Below are 21,217 nucleotides of genomic sequence, written 5' to 3'. Positions count from 1 at the left end.
AAAAAATGAAACAGCTTATTTTATTTTCTCTTATTTCATATATTGTCAACAGTGCAAAAAATAACTGCGATAAGATAAGCATGGTGACTTTTCAGGGTATTGAAATATAAAGAATGAAGCTGCAGAACATTATTTAATTTAAGATTTTGTATGGCGTTTCTGTGATACTACCCCTGTCATTCAACCAGACTCATAGGAACACTAGCAGTTTAGGATACATTTTTATTGTATAAGTGCAGCAAGCAAAGTGTCTTGTTGAGTGTCAGAAACATGACCCTTCGATTCGATGGGACACATACTATAGTTGATGAATGAAATGCTCTATATGTACTGGATAGATTCCAAGAAAAGGTGGATCTCCTGTGGTTCTGTGGTTCAACATTGCTGAGGTAAATGAATAAATCCAGGCAAATGATTTAGCTGCTTTTGTATCTAAGTGCTTAATAGCAACCATCCTGAAAGGAGTCCTGTCAGCAGAACAAACAGCTGGGAATAAGCAGCAGGTTTTCAGACCACATGAGTGGTGGAATATAAGAATAGATACCCTTCCCCCCTCAAAGGGATGTCTCTCAAAACACTATAACAGAGCTGTCACTCTGTATCACATTGAATTTGTGGGACACAATTTCAATCAATTCTATGATGCATGGGAAATTAAAACAGTAACAGAAGGATCTCTGAATGGAACAGATCTGACTTTGATGTCTGGGGCATATCCTTATATGTAACATAGGAATTCTTTGTTACCATTTGATTATTTCTGTAATTCTAAGTTACTGATCGTAAGGAGACATTCCTTAGATTTTATATTCTGAAATCATGCTCTCTGATCATGCCATTATGTGTGCTATTGCCTGAAGGCATGAGTCTGTATTAAGTATATCTGCACATACATTTATTTGAATATGCAGTGTGTCTGCTTGTTTATAGAATTATCAGAATGCATACTGTACTGTTTTTTTTTTTTTACTACATAGTGATGATGTAAAATTTTACACTGGTAAACTGCTAATGGTGATAGCATTTGTTGTCGCTGTTCCAAACAAGGTTGGTGCAGGTGTGCATTACTTTTATTTACAAGATTTTTTTTTTCCGGAAAAATCTACTGCGATTTGTTACTAGCCATTCTACAACCTGCATTGGTTTGGACAGCACGCTGTGTTGTACTCTGTAGTAAGAATCCATGACAAACAACACCCAAGCAGAACAAAAGGTCATCACTGTTGTCTAGTTACAGTTGGTGAATCCTTATGTCGAGGGGGAAATTGAACAATGTTTCAGGCAGCAGAGGCTAGCTGAACTAGTCATCTAGAAGGAGATGAATGCAAAGGGCAGAGAGCAGGAAGCGGAATGCATTGGACTCCCATGAAGGAATGAAGGACCACACAGATCTTTGTGTATTACTGGCCAAGATACAAATCTTTTATAAAATCTACTTGGCAGAGAGGGATTTTTTTTTAATTACTGGTCTAGAAGACAGGCTTTAATAAAATCCTTTTGGCATCTGGTTGAAGGATTTTTTTTTCCTGGCAATGATGTTGTCATGGAATTGTATTATTTTGTATATTTGTCTGATTAACCGGTAATTTTTATTTGGGTTAAAAAGAAAATAATATTTTTAATCATATGACTGATAAGTTATATAGACTTTTTGGTCCTGTGTTAAGCTATATAGACTTGTTGGTCCTAAATTGCAAGCTTTGAACACTTTACTGATGCATTGTACAGCAAACTCTTTTGTGATATATGAAGAAAAAAAAGCAATAGTAACAAAATGAATTAATTAGTAAAGATTTCTGATTTTTAAAATAAGCCTTAACATTTCACTTTTCATCATTCAATACATACATTTGTTTGTATGTCCATTTATTAGAATTTTTGTTTAGATGCTGTTTTTTCTTAATAGACACATTCTAGTCTTTGATGAAAAATTTGGTGTTGTTTATCAACTAGTGCCATTTGAAAACAATCAAAAATGTACCTAAAATGTATATTATATGAACACCTAGACATTACCTTTCTCACTTTAAGTAAGACCAACAAGTATAAGTCTGCATAAAATACTTCACAAATGCATTTTCTATTAATTTTTTCCAGCTGATGAGGCACGTTTGCTTTCTTGCTTACTACGTAAATAGTTCCACTAGAAGGCCAGAGTGGTCTTTGCAGTTTCTTATTTATGAATTTGTTTTGTATGCTCCATTATATGATTTTTTAATGTTTAGATGGCCCCACTCTTATATTATGGTATTGTTAAAATTCATGCAATAAGTGTTCTGTTTTTGATGTTGCTAGTCCCCTTAATGTATACAGAATCCTTATGGTATAATATCCTATAATTATTAATGAAAATCAGTAATCCTACAAAATATTTTCTAAATGTAGTTAGACTATAATACTATCATAGCACCACTGGGGACATAGGTAAGACTCACAATTTTTACCATAAAAAACATTTCACATAGAAGACTGGATTCCAAACGTCTAGCACAGCAAGAGTGTTCAGAGATGGAAAAAACTGTTTACTCTTGTTATAATGAATTATGAAATCCTCCCTACCCCTTAGATCACATCACACCTTGGGGGGGTCAGGGTTCACCCATTTCAATGCTTCACAACACTGAGGTCTGGAATTGAATGGAGTATCACTATAACTGGAGTACATATGGAAATGCCATAACAGTGTATGTTACTGCACCTCATTATCTGTTCTAAGTGGACCCTGGACCTGCCTGAAGACTTAATAGGATATCAGACCGAAGATCTTCAAAGTCAAAGTACACTATATTGTCATTTAGAACTACACATGTATAGCCTAAAAGAAATTTCGTGCATCAGCTCAATTCTTGTGATTACAAAGGAAAGTGAAACAACACATACAAGTAGAAGAATAAACATAACTAACATACAATACTACTCCCAATACATGCAAGAAAGAGCAGATACATTAACCACACCATCATACGAAAAGAATACCCTCCCCTGAGTTAAATTAACTACCCTACTTAAAGTAATACAAAACACACTACAGATTGAAATGCTTAAGTTACTTACTACACTTAAGTGAGTTAAATAATACTGACTATGAATATAATAAATAAATATTGCACTTACTTGGAATATATGTAAGTATATATTGCACAAATAAATAAAAATTGAATTATTATGCATCCAGACCCCTGTTACTAGTGCCCAAGTTTAGAAAGTCTAATCACTGTAGGGTAGAAACTGTTACTGAATCTTGTAGTCCTGCAGCAGATGCTGTGATATCTCCTGGCCGATGCCAGATGCTTTAACAGTCCATGCGCAGGATGCGTGTTGTCCTGTATTATTTTGATGGCCTTTCTGATGCTTCTTGCAGAATAAAGATGTTGTATCAATGGAACAATGGACAAAGAAGGTGCTAGAGGTCTTGGTTTAGCCACTGAGCTGAGATCTCAGTGCTATAGCTGTACCAGTGGGGAGTCTTAGTGGGGATCTGGAGAAATAGGGAGAAACCAGCCCCAGACTGATTGTGGTCTGTGTGTGCTCTTAAGGCAAATTGCACTTTACTGTGTGTGCAGTTGTCATCCTCCCAGTGTGTAGGTTCCCCCACTATTGCCAGTGATGAGAACTGAGCTTCCTTGATTACTGAGCCACTGCAGAAGCGTCACATACCTCATCAAAAATATGCAATAGTTGGAATGCTCACAAAGGTTCCTTACTAGGAGAATCCAGATGCAAACACATTGTCCTATACAATTTGCCTTAAACGCTTATCTGTCTCCTACACATCACTGAGAGGTGATGTATGGCTGGCATACAAGGCATCCTCAGATCCAGGTTTGATGGACATATTGCACATCTGCAAAATGAACAGCAGTGAAACCACTAGATTGTGGGATTAAAAATTTGCTTGTGATATAAATAGGAGAGATTTGTGTCTCAGAGGATCTGCATGCTCTGGAAAAGGCAAAATTGCATGGAACAAATCCATGTAAAGCAGAGTCCACCCCCTACTCCATGTATGCATAACTTTGACCAATGGATGGGAAATCAGAATCTCATCCCAGTTCTGGCCCCATGTCTTTGACAGACAGAGACCCACAGTAGCTATGACAAAATTAATATGCCCCAGCACATAACCTTTGCAAACTTCCAAATATACCCCATACTAATAAACACCCGTGATACATAGGGTCACAACTGGGTTGAGTTACATAGCTGGGGTAATAAGCACCTGGAGGTTGTTACCCTATTATTTACCTATCAGCCCGTGAACCTAAGCAACAAGTCTCATGTAACTATCACATTGACAACAAATCCCTAAAAATTGATCCTGTAATTGATGGCCAGGGTCTGGGATGGCGCAGTGGTGCAGTGGTAGCATTGTTACCTCACAGCAAGAGGTTCTCTGGTTCAATTCTTGGCTGGAGTGCCTTCTGTGTGGTCTGCATGTTCTCCCTGTGTTTGTTTGGGTTTCCTCCCACATTTTGAAGACAAGTGTTGCTCCCTGTGCCTCGTCTGAAAAATGGCTTTGTTCCAAGTCGGACTTTCCTGGTTAACAAATGTTAAATAAAGTAAATTATATACACAATCGTCATGTAATCACTGTAAGAAAGTACTTTTTTACTGCATAACTTATGACTAAGGGTGTGGCGTCCAGCTGAAGGGATGTGATCATTCAACGGTATTCTGCACTCACCAGGTTATCATTGAGCTGAATGCTCCAATTCAGTATGTTCCTGTCCACTCATGTGACATGACTGTAATGCCCACAATGCTTTTAACTATGAAAATGAAAGACCTATAACATAAAATCTATGTGGACCATGCCAAAGTCTTTTTCTCTTCAATGTGCTCTAAAGGCTATTAAGAGGTGATTTCTTCCCTGCATATAAAAGCTCAACAGACACTATCCTGTCAATTGTACTGCACATTCACAAGTCCAGTAGGGGCATAAACACCTGGTGAGGACATCCCAGTCTCTTTTGCAACATGAACAGAACATGTTGAAGGGACAGATATGTATCACAGACAATATCATGTCTTTGGAATTGCCTTTCTATCCGCATAAACCAAAGTACTTCACTAACGTTATTCAAACCTAATTTGGATGAATGGATGGGTAGCCGCAGATGCACCTCAGCTTTAGCATCCTTGTCCCTCATGGATTGGAGCAACATGTAAATGTTCTGCTCATCTGTGGGATATTCAGAGCTAAGAATAAGGGCTAAAAACTTCATGGGAATGTATGACTAGGCTTCTAAAGATGCTTACAGATCAATAATACCTATAAACCTATAGACATATAAGAGCTATATGTATTTAGAGTTATTATACCACAACAGAAATACTTCTATTTTAACATGAGTACTGCAAGCCACAGCAAAGGAGATTGGTAGAGAGCTTGTACTACATACAAACTTGCTTGCTACCTGTTCCAGCCTCCCCCCAGCTCAAAGGAGATTGGTAGACAACTTGAACTATATACAATCATACGTGCTAGCTGTTCCAGCCTCTATCCAGCTCAAAGAAGATTGGTAGGCAGCTTGTACTACATACGACCATGCAGGCTGGCTGTTCCAGCCTACCTCCAACTCCCGAATTCATCAGTACAGCTTCACTGTATGGGGAGCTAAGTACTGAATGCAGTCGTCCTTTCCCAATGCTACCTCCTGTAGTACTTATTCATTTATTTTTTATGTATGTATGTTTAATAACTAGGTAAGTGGACTACTCAACTCACCCTTTTCAGCCACAACCCAAGCACCATGGGGCAAGACACAAACAGAAAATTAGACATAGAAGAAAGAATCCACAGGGTTATACATAGTGCAGTAACATAGTAGTGATAAGTAGTAATAAGTAAGTAGTAAGAAGAAGTAACAATACATCTTGTTACAATTACAAATGCAAGTGATACCATTATTTACTGTATGTACAATTAAGGTAAGATTTCAGTCAGTGGCTATTTGTTAAAAAATGTCTTCACAAGAAAGATGTGGCTATAGAGGGGCACTTCCACCTCACCAGGACATTTGGCTCAATATTAGGCTTTTACATTGGTGAGCTTCGCCAAAGTACCAGGCCAAATTATTTCAACAAAGTAAGCCAAGCTTCCCTTTTGGCATGGGGTACAGGATTCTATCAACTGTCTTTAGGATATACTGAATGAGGTCTGGCAGAGTCCAAGCTTCTGTATTTATATGTGGAATATCTAATCAGCAGGGGTTCTTACTCCATGCCATACTATTCTTTGAATCTAGTATAGCAACAAAAAAATGAGGCCTATAACACATTTCATAAAGCACTACTAAATTCTATACAGCAGCATTTCAGGACATCCATTTTAAGAGTACTAATGTTGATTCATTCAAAAACACTCCAATATAAATGTTTAAAGAAAAATTATTATTACTGAATTCAATAATATAAAAAATAAAAAGCATAGTGCAGAACAGTGGTTTCTAATGCTGCCTGATATTATATCTTATTGAAATGCAGGACACTCTTCAAGAGGGTCAATGGAATCCTATCTGATCAAGTTTTCTGTGAAATGTTTTTTTTTCCATATATTATTAAATAATTTCTGAAATTAACTGCACAATACTTTTCAAACTTATTATGTTCCACCATATGATTCTAATAACAGTTTTGTTCAAACAGGTATTGTTTGGAACTAAAAAGGCTGAGGAACTGAAAAAAGCAAATATTCCAGAGTGAGGTAAGCACAGAAATTCAATCTAATACACTGAGTGACTTGCATTGAGCAGACCACCTTTCTTGTAACATTTTCCAGGATTTGAGAAACAAACTGTCATCAACTATTCATGAACATTTTCAGTACCTGACATATAGCAGTAAGTGTTAAACAAGGTCCGAGTGCCACCATTTGTTTTTCAACATTACTGTCAGAGAGATCTCCATAAAATGAATATGACAATTAGCAATGTTCTGTCCTGTATGTTTCAATTGCTATAACTAACAAAAGACAGAGTAAGACTAATGAATTTGCTTAATTTCCAAAGTGGATTATTTGCTCTGAGGAATATGTCTGAGAAAGAAATCATTGGTCCCATGTTAATAATGCTGTATGGACTTTTATACTTGAAAGATAGTTTGCATGCAGCAAGCATCAGAGATAGTTAAAATACCACTGTTGTCAGAGAGCTGTTCTTTAGCCTGTGTAAAATGAGAATGCAAAGAAAAGAAACGGATAAACTAATGACACGGAAAAGGGAAAGCCAAAGGTTAACACTGCAGCAATGTCTATAGCTGGGTATATAAAATAACATGAAACATTTTTGGAGTGTGGCTTAAGTCCTTTTGTCTGCAAATTAGAGAGTTTCTGATAAAAATAATGTGCCAGTAAATATTCAATAATATACTTGTATTCCGGTTTCAACCAATTGCTTTGAATTTGCTAATATAGAAAAAATACATCACAGCATCCCTACAAGACTTACACAAAGTTATTAACATCCAGTATAAGGCATGCTTTCAGAGCAGTAGGTTATGGAATCCTGCAGTGTTTAGAACACAAAGCATTTACTGAATGATTGACTGATTGACTGATTGTTTTGTTGGCTGATTTCTGCTGGACAATTTTTTTAAATTATTATGGTTATTAAGAAACAACATAAAATGCAAGTTTTTCTTTACATCAATGCCCTTTCATTAGTACACTGTGGACATTTGTGGAAGCAGAGGCATGTATGAGCTCCTCTGAGTCTGAGTTTGAGAGCATTCCATTTTATTGTACATAACTGACATGTTACAAATCTGAGGACACAGAAAGAAAAAAAAGGGTTTGTGCCATATTTTATTTAGCATTATCACCTGGTCCTCTTTTCCAAGGACAGTCTTGATTTGGGAAATTATATTTTGTGGGAAAATTATAAAAATGGCAATGCGATGAGGAGAAGGTAAACATTTGCACCACACCACACTCATCACATAGTCTCACTAAATCTACACCACCAAAAACCAAACACAGTAACACAAAAACATTCGCAGAGGGTCTCAATAATAATCTGTCTAAGCAACAGAGACCTCCAAAGCAAAAACGCAAGCAACCTCCATCTCCCTACACAACCCAAATGACACATAGCCCACAGACTCAGTGTGCCACTCAACCACAGCCAATAAGGCAAAACAACATACCCAACACACTAGTCATAGGTGACGCTATAGTCAGGCACACTAATGTTCCACTCAGCAGGCTAGACAAGGAGAAGGTTACTGTCAGCTGCCTGTCGGGTGCCAGGATCCACCACATAACCCACGCAGGTCACTCCACACCAAGTACAAATATGACTCTGTCATTGTCCATGTTGGTGTGAATGACCTGAGATGTACCTCCCTGGACTACATGAAAAGAGACACGGAAGAGCTCTCCGATCTTGTAGCCCAGGCAGGTATGACCCTAACCCTGAGTAGCATTCTGCCATCACCCAGAATGATACCGCAGTACAAGGACAAAATGATTGACTTCAACAATTGGTTAAGCTTCTGGTGTCATTCTAAGGGGATCCAGTATCTGTCTGCTTGGGATGACATGGTTGACAGACCACGATGCTTTGCCACAGATGGCCTGCACCTGTCGCCCCTGGGATTCTGGATACTGGCTAAGGCTCTTGCTGCCCCTATAGTGCCTTTTTAGGCAGTGTTCAAAAAACAAATTCACCACCACAACTGGAACAGGCAAACAAAAACCGAAGGTAATGCTACTCAATGCTAGAAGTCTAAATCTCAAAATGCACTCACTCGAGGCACTCCTCAAAATGGAGAACATCGATATCTGTGCAGTGACTGAGACCTGGTTCAAGGCTCCAGAGAGCACCCTTGCACTACCAGGCTATAACTCATACCACACTTTTCGGTCATGTAACCTGGACCAAAGCACCAAAGGCGGAGGTGTGTCCATATTCATTAAGGATATCCACACCTCCAGGCTAGTTGCTCAGCATAATGCATCCGAGGTTATCCAAGTGCAACTAACTCTGGGCAAAACTGAAATCCAAATTGTAGCTTGCTACAGATCCCCCACAATGCCCCAGGATTCCCACTCCTCTTTTCTTGATGTACTGGGAAATATTATGGTTCAACCAAACACCCTAATAATGGGTGACTTCAACTACCCCACCATTAAGTGGGAAAACTACTCATGTACCAACTCCTTAGCTCAATGCTTTCTGGAATTCATAAACTCCAATGACCTAGATCAACTTATCCACACCCCCACCAGGGCAACAATATCCTAGACCTAGTCATTACCAACATGAGTGACCAGTGTTCCACACCTGAAGTCAACTCCTCGTTGGTCCTATCCAACCATAAGCTAATCACCCTTGATATCCACATCCGGCCCCACCCCCAATTAAGGAAACCACAGTAAACAATTTCTCCAAAGTCAACTTCATGCTTCTTAAGACAGAAGTGGTGAACTTCATGACACCCATGCAGATGGACAATACAGTTACAACTGCTGAATCCTACACAAATACACTCTATAAGCACTTACATGAGTGCATGGATTGTGCTATCCCAAACAGAACCAAGATGCTATCCTCCAAAAAAAGGAAGCCAATCTGGTGGTCCCCTGCCATAAACAAACTGTACAACAGAAGGAAGAAACTCTACAACAGAAGGAAGAAACTGTTGCAAAAGAGAGTAAAATCCCATGAGTGGAGGAGCTCCCTGGTCAGCCTCAGTAAGAAGCTGAGATCCCTTATAAGATCCTCTAAAGCTAGCTACGAAAACAAAATCACCACTAAATCCAAGGACAACCACAAAGCATTCTATAGCTATGTCAAGAATCTAGATGGCAACACCCAGATATGCTCTGAGTTACAGCACAAAGGCATGAAAATTACAGAACCAACTGATATTGCCAACATCCTGGCAGATCGGTTCAGTGTTAACCTTAGCCCGCTCTCATCCCCTAAAGGGCGATTATCTATACAGGAAGAAAGCAGAGTCCCTGTAATCACAACTACACAGGTAAAAGCTGCACTCTCTAAAGCCAAAAACACAGCATCCATGGGACCAGACAACATCCCAGGCTGCATTTTACACAAACTTCAGAACGAACTGGCTCCCCACTTAAGCACCATGTTCAATAATAGCCTCGCATCAGGCTTTGTGCCTACTGAATGGTGCACAGCAACAGTTATCCCACTCCACAAAGGGGGAGCCACCACTGATCCCGGGAACTATCGACCTATTAGCCTGATGAGCCTGGTCTGCAAGACCATGGAATGTATCATCAAGGAACTCATAAACAAAGACATTGGTAACCTCCAAACTCTGGATCCCACACAGTTCGGGTTTGTGAAAGGCAGATCATGCCACCTGAACCTGATAGACTTCTTTGGGGCGGTCACCAAAGCCGTGGATGAGGTTAAGGTGGTTCACACAGCCTATCTTGACCTCGCCAAGGCTTTCAACACCATCCCCCATTCTGGAATTATAGCTAAACTCACTAAACTAGGTATAAATCCCTACATCATAAGATGGGTTGCCAATTGGCTCACTGACAGAACCCACACTGTAAAAGTTGCAGACTCCAAATCTGACCTCAAGGCAGTGACAAGTGGAGTGCCACAGGGTTCCGTCCTGGGACCTCTCCTGTTTGGTATCTACTTCTCTGAAGTACAGGCTAACACAGAAGGCCTCTGGCTGATGAAGTTTGCTGATGACTGCAAACTAGGAGCCATAGTCAAATCCCCAAATGATGTGGATATCCTACAGAAGGGCCTCACTGAGACAGATGCCTGGTGTCAGAGCCATGGCCTCAAGCTCAATGCCAAAAAGAGCAGTGTCATCCCCTTTGGTAAAAACTCTGTACCCATGAACTACCACATAGGCAGCAATCTACTTAACACCGAATGCGTGATAAGAGACCTTGGGACCCAGGTGGACAGTAGTCTCTCCTTTGAAAGTCACATTGCCACAGTAGTCAGGAAGTCCTTCTATGTGCACACCTCATCATAAAAGGGTTCTCATCCAGGAAAAAAGAGGTCATTGTTCCCCTCTACTCGTCACTCATTAGACCCATTATAGAGTACAATGCCCCTTTTGGAATGTACCTCACAAGACATCTGCAGCAGCTGGAAAGGCCACAGAATTACCTCACAAAGAGGATTACTGGCCTCAAACAAATGCCCTTCACTGACCGCCTCAAAAAACTCCAGCTTTACTCCGTAGCATATCGCCTACTCCGAGGTGATCTCTGCCTAACATATAAAGCTATGTCAAACCCAGAGCTGTTGGACATGCTACACCTAAAGAAATCCCAATCCCTCCAAGCTACATGCTCTAGGGACCTAAACCTTGTCACCACAATAAACAGGACACGCTAGAGGGATAGATTCCTGTCGCAGAGACATCCTATACTCTGGAACAAGCTACCCATCTATGTCAAGCAAAGTTCTTCATTAACACTCTTCAAGAAAAATCTTGATGAGTGGATGGGAAATATGAAATACACCCCGATGATCACTTCTGTGTCTCTGCTGGACAGTGGCACAGGAAAATTACTTTCTTGAGTGACGTAAGCTATGGTACCAGGCTGGCTAGGCTTATGTAGGCCCTTGGGCCGATAACCTAGTACCCACCTATGAACCTATGAACCTATGATAATTTAAGACAAATATAATTTTTAATCACCATCAATATATCACAGCATATAATATCTCAAGTGGGCTGATATTATTAGAAAAACACAAACAAGTAATATTCTTTTGTATCTACTTTTATATTGCAAGTAAATTGAATGTTAAGTCCTTTGCAGTGGCCAGGAATATGGATAACCCCACAGAGAGCACCCCTGCAATACCAGGCTACAACTCTTACCACACTTTTCGGTCACCAAACCAGGACCGAAACACTAAAGGTGGAGGAGTGTCCATATTCACCAAGGATATTCACAACACCAGTCTAGTTGCCCAACACAATACGTCTGAAATTCTCCAGGTGCAACTAACACTAGGTAAGACTGCTATCCAAACTGTAGCTTGCTACAGATCCCTCACCATGCACCAAGATTCTCACTACACCTTTCTAAACATACTGGAAAATATTAAGATACAACCAAACACCCTAATACTGGGTAATTTCAACTATCTTGCCATTAACTGGGAAAAGTACTCATGTACCAACACCTTTGCCCAACGGTTCTTGGAATTCATAAATTCCAATGCCCTGGATCAACTAATCCATAGTCCCACCAGGAGCTCCAATATCCTTGACCTGGTCATTACCAACATGGGAAATTGATGCTCCACACCTATGGTCACCCCCTTGTTGGTCAGGTCTGACCATAAGCTAATAACCCTTGACATCCACATCCCACCTCCACCCCCAGTAAGGAAACCTCCGTAAAAAAACTTCTCCAAAGCCAACTTCATGCTACTCAAGTCAAAAGTGACAATCTTCATGATTCCCATGCAGATGGGAACTGAAAGTTCAACTGCTGAATCCTACTCTAAGGCACTGTGCGAGCACATCCACTCATGCATGAATTGTGGCATCCCAAATAGAACCAAGACACTCTCCTCCAAAAAAAGGATGCCAATCTGGTAGCCCCTTGCCATAAATAAACTTTACAACAAAAGGAAGAAACTGTTGCAGAAAAGAGGAAAATCCCAGGATGCAAAAAACTCCCTTGCCAGCCTCAGTAAGAAGCTGAGATACCTCATAAAATCCTACAAAGCTAGTTATGAAAATAAAATTGCCAAGGATTCCAAAGACAACCACAAGGTATTCTATAACTATGCCAAGAATCTAAATGGCAATGATCAGATCTGCTCTGAGCTACAACAGAATGGCATTAAATATACTGATCCCAAGGATATTGCCAATATCCTGGCAGTTCAATTCAGTGCCAACTTCACCCTACCCCTCACCCCCGAAAGGGCCCATCTCAATACCGAAAGACTGCCAAATTCTGGTAATAATGGCCACACGGGTAAAAATGCACTCTCCAAAGCTAGGACCAGATGACATCCCAGGCTGTGTACTACATGAACTACAAAAGAACTGGCACCTCACCTAAGTGTCATGTTTAATTATAGCCTCACCTCAGGCTTCATGCCCACTGAGTGGTGTACAGCTGCAGTTATCCCACTCCACAAGGGGGGATCCACCTTGGATCATGGGAACTACCACCCCATCAGTCTGACGAGCCTGATCTGCAAGGCCATGGAACTTATTATCATGGAACTTATAAACAAAGACATTGGCAACCTTCAAATACTGGACCCCATGCAGTTTGGGTTCGTGAAGGGCTGGTCTTATCTCCTGAACCTGATTGACTTCTGCAAATCAGTTTCCAGAGCCATGGACAAGTGTAAAGTGGTCCACAGAGCCTATCTGGACCTCGCCAAGGCCTTTGACACCATCCCCCACTATGGAATCATAGATAAACTTACTAAGATGGGCATTAATCCCTATACCACTTGATGGGTTGCCAACTGGCTTACTGACAGAACCCACATTGTAAAGTAGCTGATTCCAAATCCAGCTCCAGAAAAGTGACAAGTGGAGTACCTCAGGCTTCAGTCCTGAGACCGCTCTTGTTTGGCATCTACTTCTCTGAAGTACAGGCCAACACTAAGGGACTCTGGCTAACAAAGTTCGCAGGTGACAAAAGGGCCTTACAGAAACAGATGCTTGGTGCCAGAGCCATGGGCTCAAGCTTAATGCCAAGAAATGTATAGTTACACCCTTTGGGAAAAAAACATTTACCTGTGAATTACCACATAGGTGGCAGTGCACTAAACACCGAAATTGTGATAAGAGACTTAGGGACATAGGTGGACAGTGGTCTCACCTTTGATAACCACATTGCCGCAAGATTTAGGAAATCCTTCTATGTGGCACACCTCATCACTAAGGGCTTTTCATCCAGAAAAAAAGAGGTCCTTGTCCCACTGTACTCATCCCTCATTAGACCCATTATAGAATACAATGCTCCATTTGATATGTACCTCTCAAGACATCTGCAACAACTGGAAAGGCTGCAGAAATACCTCACTAAAAGAATCACAGGCCTAAAGCAGATGCCCTATGCTGACCATCTAAAAAAAACTCCACCTATACTTTGTCACATATCGTCAACTCAGAGGTGATCTCTGCTTAACATACAAGGCCATGTCAAACCCAGAGCTGTTGGACATGCTACACTTAAAGAAATCCCAATCCCTCACAGACACATGCTCCAGGGATCTAAACCTTGTCATCACAATGAGCAAAACATACTGGCGAGATAGGTTCCTGACCGAGACACTCACCAAAATCTGAAATAGACTGCCCATACATGTCAAGCAGAACACCTCTTTGGCCTCATGAAAAGGAACCTTGATGATTGGATGGGATATAGGAAATTCACCCCGGGGATCACGTCAGTCACCCTGCTAGACAGGGTTCCAGGGAAGTAAATACTGTGGGAAGAAATAGCCAGGGAATTTTTATGACTAGGCTTGTATAGGCCTAATACCAACCTATGAACCTATAAAACATGCCTTTGAATAAGATATGTCCCATTTTAGGGACCTAAAAAAATAGATACCCACCTCTGTTTAATGCTGAATTGAAATACTCTATTTATTTGAAAAATGGCAGAAAATAAATGGAAACATGGGATGTGGGTAAAGTGATGGAAGTGAACTGAAATCAAGCAAACCTGAAGAATGAACAGCATATGTAGTCACATAATGTATGGTCATGCATTATAGGTAGCAAGATGAACTGAGATATAGTTGGATGTTAAAAGGGAAATGTGATTTTCATGCTATAGTTCCAAAGGGGTTAAGTGCCAGGTTACATTGTAGAATATTTGCAGGTGTTATTTGCAAGGGAACAGTAGTTACACATTGCTGTTATGTGCAGGATGCTGTCTGAACATTTTTTTGACTTACATTAGCTAGAGGGAGGAACAGAGAATGGCATATTTATGTTGGCTGAGACATAAAGCCTTATGCCTAACCATAAGGGGAAGATGCTGACAGGTATAGGGCAACATGGAAATGCGATTGCCCAGAACTACTGTCACTGAATAGTTTATGCTACTTGGTGCAGTGTGATTCTTATAACTTTATATGCTTGTTTGTTTAAAAATTATTATAAGACAGATACATATTAAATAATATAGGAGTAACATGCCCATATATTAAGCTGGATGTGAATAATAAACATACATATTAAGTAACACATGAATAACATGCATACATATTGAGCAGTGCATGACTAGCATTCCTACATGCATACATGGTCTGTAGCACATGACTATCATGCATATCTTACTGTGCACCACTGAACTCCTAGAAGGGCTACTTTACAGATCACCCTAGCACAACAAACTGCTTGGCATCTTATGCACCACAATACTTTTGTTTTCATGTTATTGTTGTCTTGTATGGGTACATCATGAAATGGCACCATTAATTTATCGGCTTTAATATGTTGTCAACTCCTAAATAACTTTCTGCCATCCTGCTTGGTGAGCCCTGTTTTCCTTAGACATTCTGTTAGTGAGGGTGAGCTCTGTCTTGAAGCTAAAAACAGCATGTTGGTGTCAGTGGTGCAAGAGGTAGCACACTTGTGTTTAGTACTCAAGATCATGGGTTCTGTTCCCACTCCAAGAAGATTGCTTGCTGCTCAGTGGGAAGTGCTATTCATCTGACTGTGTTGCCCTTTGGATGAAATGTTAAACCAAGGCCCCATTTGGCTGAGCTGTTGCTAGCTCAGGTCATTTGTAAAACAGAACTTATTGAAAAGAGTAGAGGAAAGTTCCCTGACAGACTGGCCATGTTTCCAACAGTAGTATCAGTCCTACCTTGGTTCTCCCCAGAAAAAACACCACTAACCTAGTCAACAAAGGATAAATAATAAACAGTCACCAGCTTTCCTTATGAAGCCATCTTTTTAAATCACATTGCTATGCTGAGCAGAAACCATGATGCTTGGTGACCCTGCACGGAGCTTCAATGCCCTGTCTCCAAATCATTCCAAAAATATATGCAGATTTTAGTAATTCTCAACATAATGGGAGAAAAAAAAGATGCAGTCCTTTCAAAGACTATAGCATCTTGAGACATGAACAGTTATTGTTGTTGGACTGTAATTTCTTCAAGATATGCATTCTGGGATGGATTAGCTAGATTGCTGAACAGAGTACCTTTGTTTTCCTCCAAATTTATTTGTAATGGCTTTGTGGTAAATAAGTGTGTTGTGTCTTTATGTTCATGTTGTGGGCTTTATCAGAGTCATGCAGGATAGTCTTCATAAATTTATATATATGGAGAGAAAGGCAATTAATGACAACTGAATAAAAAGTCAGGACAGACCTTCATTAGGGAAGACAAAGATGACAGTTCAAAAGGATCACTGTGCAACTCAGTTGATTATGCAGTGAAGAATAAGAACATAGTGTTGTGCAGGAATAATAATGACAATAGTAATAATAATAATAATAATTATTATTATTATAATAATAATGATAATATTAGTAATAATAATAATAATAATGATGATGATAATAATAATAATAATAATAGTAATAATAATAATAACAATAATAATAATTATAATAATAATAATGATAATAGTATTAATAATAATAATTATAATAATAATAAAAATAATGATAACAAACATAGTGCCAGTGAACTTTCATTTGATTGTGTTCTTCCGAGTAGCTTTTCGGAATGACTGATGCACAGTGAAACATTGTTTCCTTTGCTCAAGATATACTGTTTGTAGCCTGGCCTAGATGTAGGATATAAAAGGAGAACTAAGCTAAATGGAAACACAGCTAATTTAGTGTAGCCATGCACACACTGTGTGAGAGGAATGTAGCTGGTATAGCAATTACTACTGTAATCGGGAGTCTGTGCTCAAATGGTAGCAATATAGTAACACTGCGGAACGCAGTTTGCAACTAACCATGACCCTGCGCAAACATTCTCAGCCTGTAGCAATACTGTGCAATGAAATGCTTAGAAAGCAATTGATAACACTTTCAACCATGCATAGCTTTTAGCAGTACAGCTGAAATAAATTCTCAATGAACATACTAGCCACCTGTCAGTCAGTCTGCAAAAGTAGTTCACTTACTGTGAGCGACTATTAAAAGTGCTAAATATTAAAATTTGACTGATTATCGATTCGCTGTTTGTACATATTTTACCAATGAATTTGATTCATTTCTGTATACACATTTTATGAATTTTGTAAAACAATTTTGGTAATATTGTGTTCACTTTAGTTGACTTGTTAATCCTTTAACTGTTACTAAGTATAATGTTTTTGCATACATTATTTTATAAATGTGCTATTTTTTCTGTGCTGTACATCACTGCATTTTGTTCCTCGGTCTGGGTCATGGCTGAATCCATGCAACCACACACACACACACACACACACACACACACACACACACACACACACACAGATGCGTGCGCACACACACATGCACACATGCACACACACACAAACACACACAGACACACACACACACGCACACACACACACACACACACACACACACACACACACACACACACACACACACACACACACACACACACACACACACCTATACATACACACATTTATATGTTGAATATGAAGTAAAAAAGAAAGCAATATCCATATCATGATTGAGATGAGAAGGAATGTAGGTATTGCATTTTCCTCACTTTCCCCTCTTCTTTGAATTTATGTAATACCAGAGTTGGATTTTCTGGTATATGTATATTTCCATATATCTGTATAGATATATATTTAGGTATAGATATTTATACACATAGGCAAATATAAGTAAATACACATATTAGGGGGTATAATTGTTAGCCCCACATCGCAGAGTACAGGGTAGGCTTTCCCACTTAAAAAAAAAATCAATTTCTGGTTTTCAACATTTGGAGTCTCCTTCTTGACCACCAAAGCTTTTATATCTTTTGTGTTCAAATTCAGGATTATGTGTTAATTATGCCAAAATGTGACTATTCATAATGGTCTATGGTGTCATGCTCAGCAGTGAATTCCTCCATTGTGAGTTTTCTGGCTAGTGAAAGCTGTTAGTCCATTGGCTGTTAAGGGACTCTAAGTACACACTATTAAGTATAGCACACTATCTGTTACATTCTCCTTAATTTGGGGTTAATGGGGAACCACATAGGAGAGCTGTCTAGGGTGCTAGATTTACTATGGCTTTCCATAAATAATCCTGTAATTGCATTCCAAATGGAATGTGCTATTCCATTTACATTTCTATAATAATAAATCAAGAGAAATTGATACAGAACAATTTCAATTTGTTTATGTTCTGCACAGAAGTAAAATGCTATTTGTTATCCTAGACATATAGAGAGAATGCAGTGTCAACCACTTGTTCTAGACTCCTGTTTCAGACACTGGAAATGCTTATTCAAACATTATTCTAATATCTGTTTTACAAGATGGGCAGAAGAGCATAAATAGTTCAGATGAATTTCTTCCTTTATTTTGAACAGTACCAGATAAATTAAATTAGTTTACTGACATCTAATACAAGACAGAGTTTTAGCATCTACCTTGTTCCACAGTATCAGACACTGAATATATTTGGCTGTAAGAGACATTTGTCAGCTAGGTGTATGACATGTAACTTTTATGAAATTTTCAAATAATATTAATAAGAAAAATTTTAAAATAATTGGAAGGAAACTGAATTTCAAAATTAAGGTAGCTAAGACTAACTAAGAAAATAAATTAATAATTCTTCAAACAAAAAAATCATTTTACAAATATATAAATTTGCTCGGCACTAGTCCATGATCTTTTGACTTTAATTTTCTTAATGATGTAACACTACTTAATGCTTATAATATTGTGACTGAGCAGTGTTGCATCATTAAGAGACATAATATAATACACAATGTTTATAATATTGCAACTGATTTCAATAAATAATACTCTTCTAAAAATCAAGATAGTAGTTAAACTAAAGATATTAAAGATCACTGTAGTGTCTCTGGTCACTGTCCCTCTGCTTTCTGATCCAGAACTCTTTTTTCCAAAAATGAAAAAAAAAAACATTATCTACGGACATGACAAGATATCTGGTATCACCTTATCTAGGATTAAAGATTCTATTACATACATTTTACATCCAATTTTTAATAAATTGTTTGAAAAATGACACTGTACCTAAAAATTGGAAACTATGTTGAGTTGCCAGGATTTAAATAGAATAACAAAGATAAAATTTGCAATTATAGACCTATAAGTTTATCCTCCTTAGTTAGAAAGTGCTTTGAAAGGAGCCTGCTAGAATTAATTGACAATTATCACTTTAAGTTACTTGCTAGTGATATAGCTCAACATAGTTTTATAAAAAAAAAAACAGTAATTTGGTGTGTTTTTATGACCATTTAGCTATTGGTTTAGACATGAATATTTCCAAAAGTATGACTTCCTTAGACCTTGCTTACACTTTTGATTATATTCCATTCCTATCTATCTAGAAATCGCTGCTTGAATCCAGAATTAATTGTTACACTGTTAGATGGATCATGAATTGGTTAGTTGGTATACAGCAAGGTGTCAAGATAAATAATGTGTATTTTAATTATTTATCTGTTACTTCAGGTGTACCCCAGAGGTTAGTTCAGGGTTTAATGGGATTTAATTGATTTTTTCTAGTATCACAAGAAGCAAAATTTTTTGGATACCTACATTTGCTGACAACTGCAAAAATCAGCTTCATAATCAAAAAGAATCAGATGGGGTAGATAACAGAATAATTAAGTATGTGGGATTTAGATACTGGCCTCAAATTCAGTTTGGGCAAATGTAAAAATATGTATTTTTTTAAAATAAATTCTCAAGATATCCCATTTTACTTGCTTACAAGCTGAAGATGTTAAAGACCTGGGTATTTCTAATACAAATCTATCTTTATAACAATCATGTCAATTTATTAAGTATCAAATCAATTAAAATTAAGGGCTACCTATTAAGAAACATTTCAAGAGGAGATGAGGATTGTTTGGTTATGGTCCACAAAATATACATCATACCAGTTATTGAGTATACTAACTCCTTTTGTATTTATACTCAATCCTAACTTAAAGCATAAGAAAACTTACCAAAGGAAATTAAAAAAAAAAATCTGTCAACTGTTCCTTTATATTATGGGAGCAGTTCTAAGCACTTCAGATCATTTACTTTTTGTTACAGATATCTTCGGGGCAGATTGACACTTGCATAAAAATATTTCATGATCCTGTGTTACAGTCTATGGATAATACTGAGGATTTTACTATAACTATAACTATGCTAAGATACACAGACACAATAAAAATTTAATTTTTGACAAAAATGGAAAGTTCTAGGGTGTGGTACTTTTATGCTACTGTTAAAATCACAAAATTGTAGAATAATATTCAAATGGGGATTAGACAGTAAAAAACCTCTGATAATTTTAAAAGTAACTTAGATACATGGTTCAGGGATAAAATATGTTCTATTTCTAGAGGAATCAGTATTTCTTGATGGCCTGAGCACTGTAGCAAACCTATGAACCTATGTACTTCACACTGGTTATCTGCGTTCTTCTCACCTATCATGGCAGAAATTTTCATATATATATATATATATATATATATATATATATATATATATATATATATATATATATACGGGTCTACTTGATATGGTCGACAGTTCATATTGTCAAAACTCATTTGGTCGACAGCTCATTTGGTCAACAACCAGTATTCAAGGCACTTAACAGGGATTTGCCCCCTCTCCAAAGTTGTGCGACCCTGGAGTTGATATATATAGTAAAGGGGGTATGGGGGGGGGTGAAGCCCCCCACTCATATTTGTTTAAAATGTTTAGTTTTTGTTGTATTTTCATGTTTTAAATGACTATTAAATGAATATTACTGGGGAGCCCCCTCGCAGACCCCTAACTATATATATCAACTCCAGGGTCTCACAACTTTGGGGAGGGGGACCAAATGAGCCATCGACCATACGAAATGTCGACCATATCAGGTAGACCCATATATATATATATATATATATATATATATATATATATATATATATACGGGTCAACTTTACACAATCAAATTTTCAAATGTTCGAATTTCATATGGCCGAGACCATATGACTGAAGATTTAAAAGTTCTAACATGTAAAAAAAAAATAAAAAAACAAACAAACAAAAAATAACCTACATG

At 38.2% G+C, this 21,217-nt stretch overlaps 1 protein-coding gene across 2 annotated transcripts in view; it reads left to right on the top strand.

Annotated features, from left to right (window-relative positions):
• Window positions 1-21,217, top strand: part of CNTFR (ciliary neurotrophic factor receptor) — a 2,564,731-nt gene that overhangs the window by 546,017 nt on the left and 1,997,497 nt on the right. The window contains exon 2 of one of the 2 annotated variants that reach the window (XM_044077802.1): window positions 6,649-6,706. The exons of the other annotated variant lie outside the window; for it this stretch is intronic. The gene's annotated coding sequence lies outside the window, so the exon portion shown is untranslated. The remainder of the gene's footprint in view (window positions 1-6,648; window positions 6,707-21,217) is intronic. 2 annotated transcript variants of the gene reach the window in all.

The sequence above is a fragment of the Protopterus annectens genome, chromosome 1.part1, assembly GCF_019279795.1.
Source record: "Protopterus annectens isolate FY-2018-M chromosome 1.part1, PAN1.0, whole genome shotgun sequence".
NCBI classification, from domain to species: Eukaryota; Metazoa; Chordata; order Ceratodontiformes; family Protopteridae; genus Protopterus; species Protopterus annectens.
This window is presented reverse-complemented; position numbering and strand designations above follow the sequence as displayed.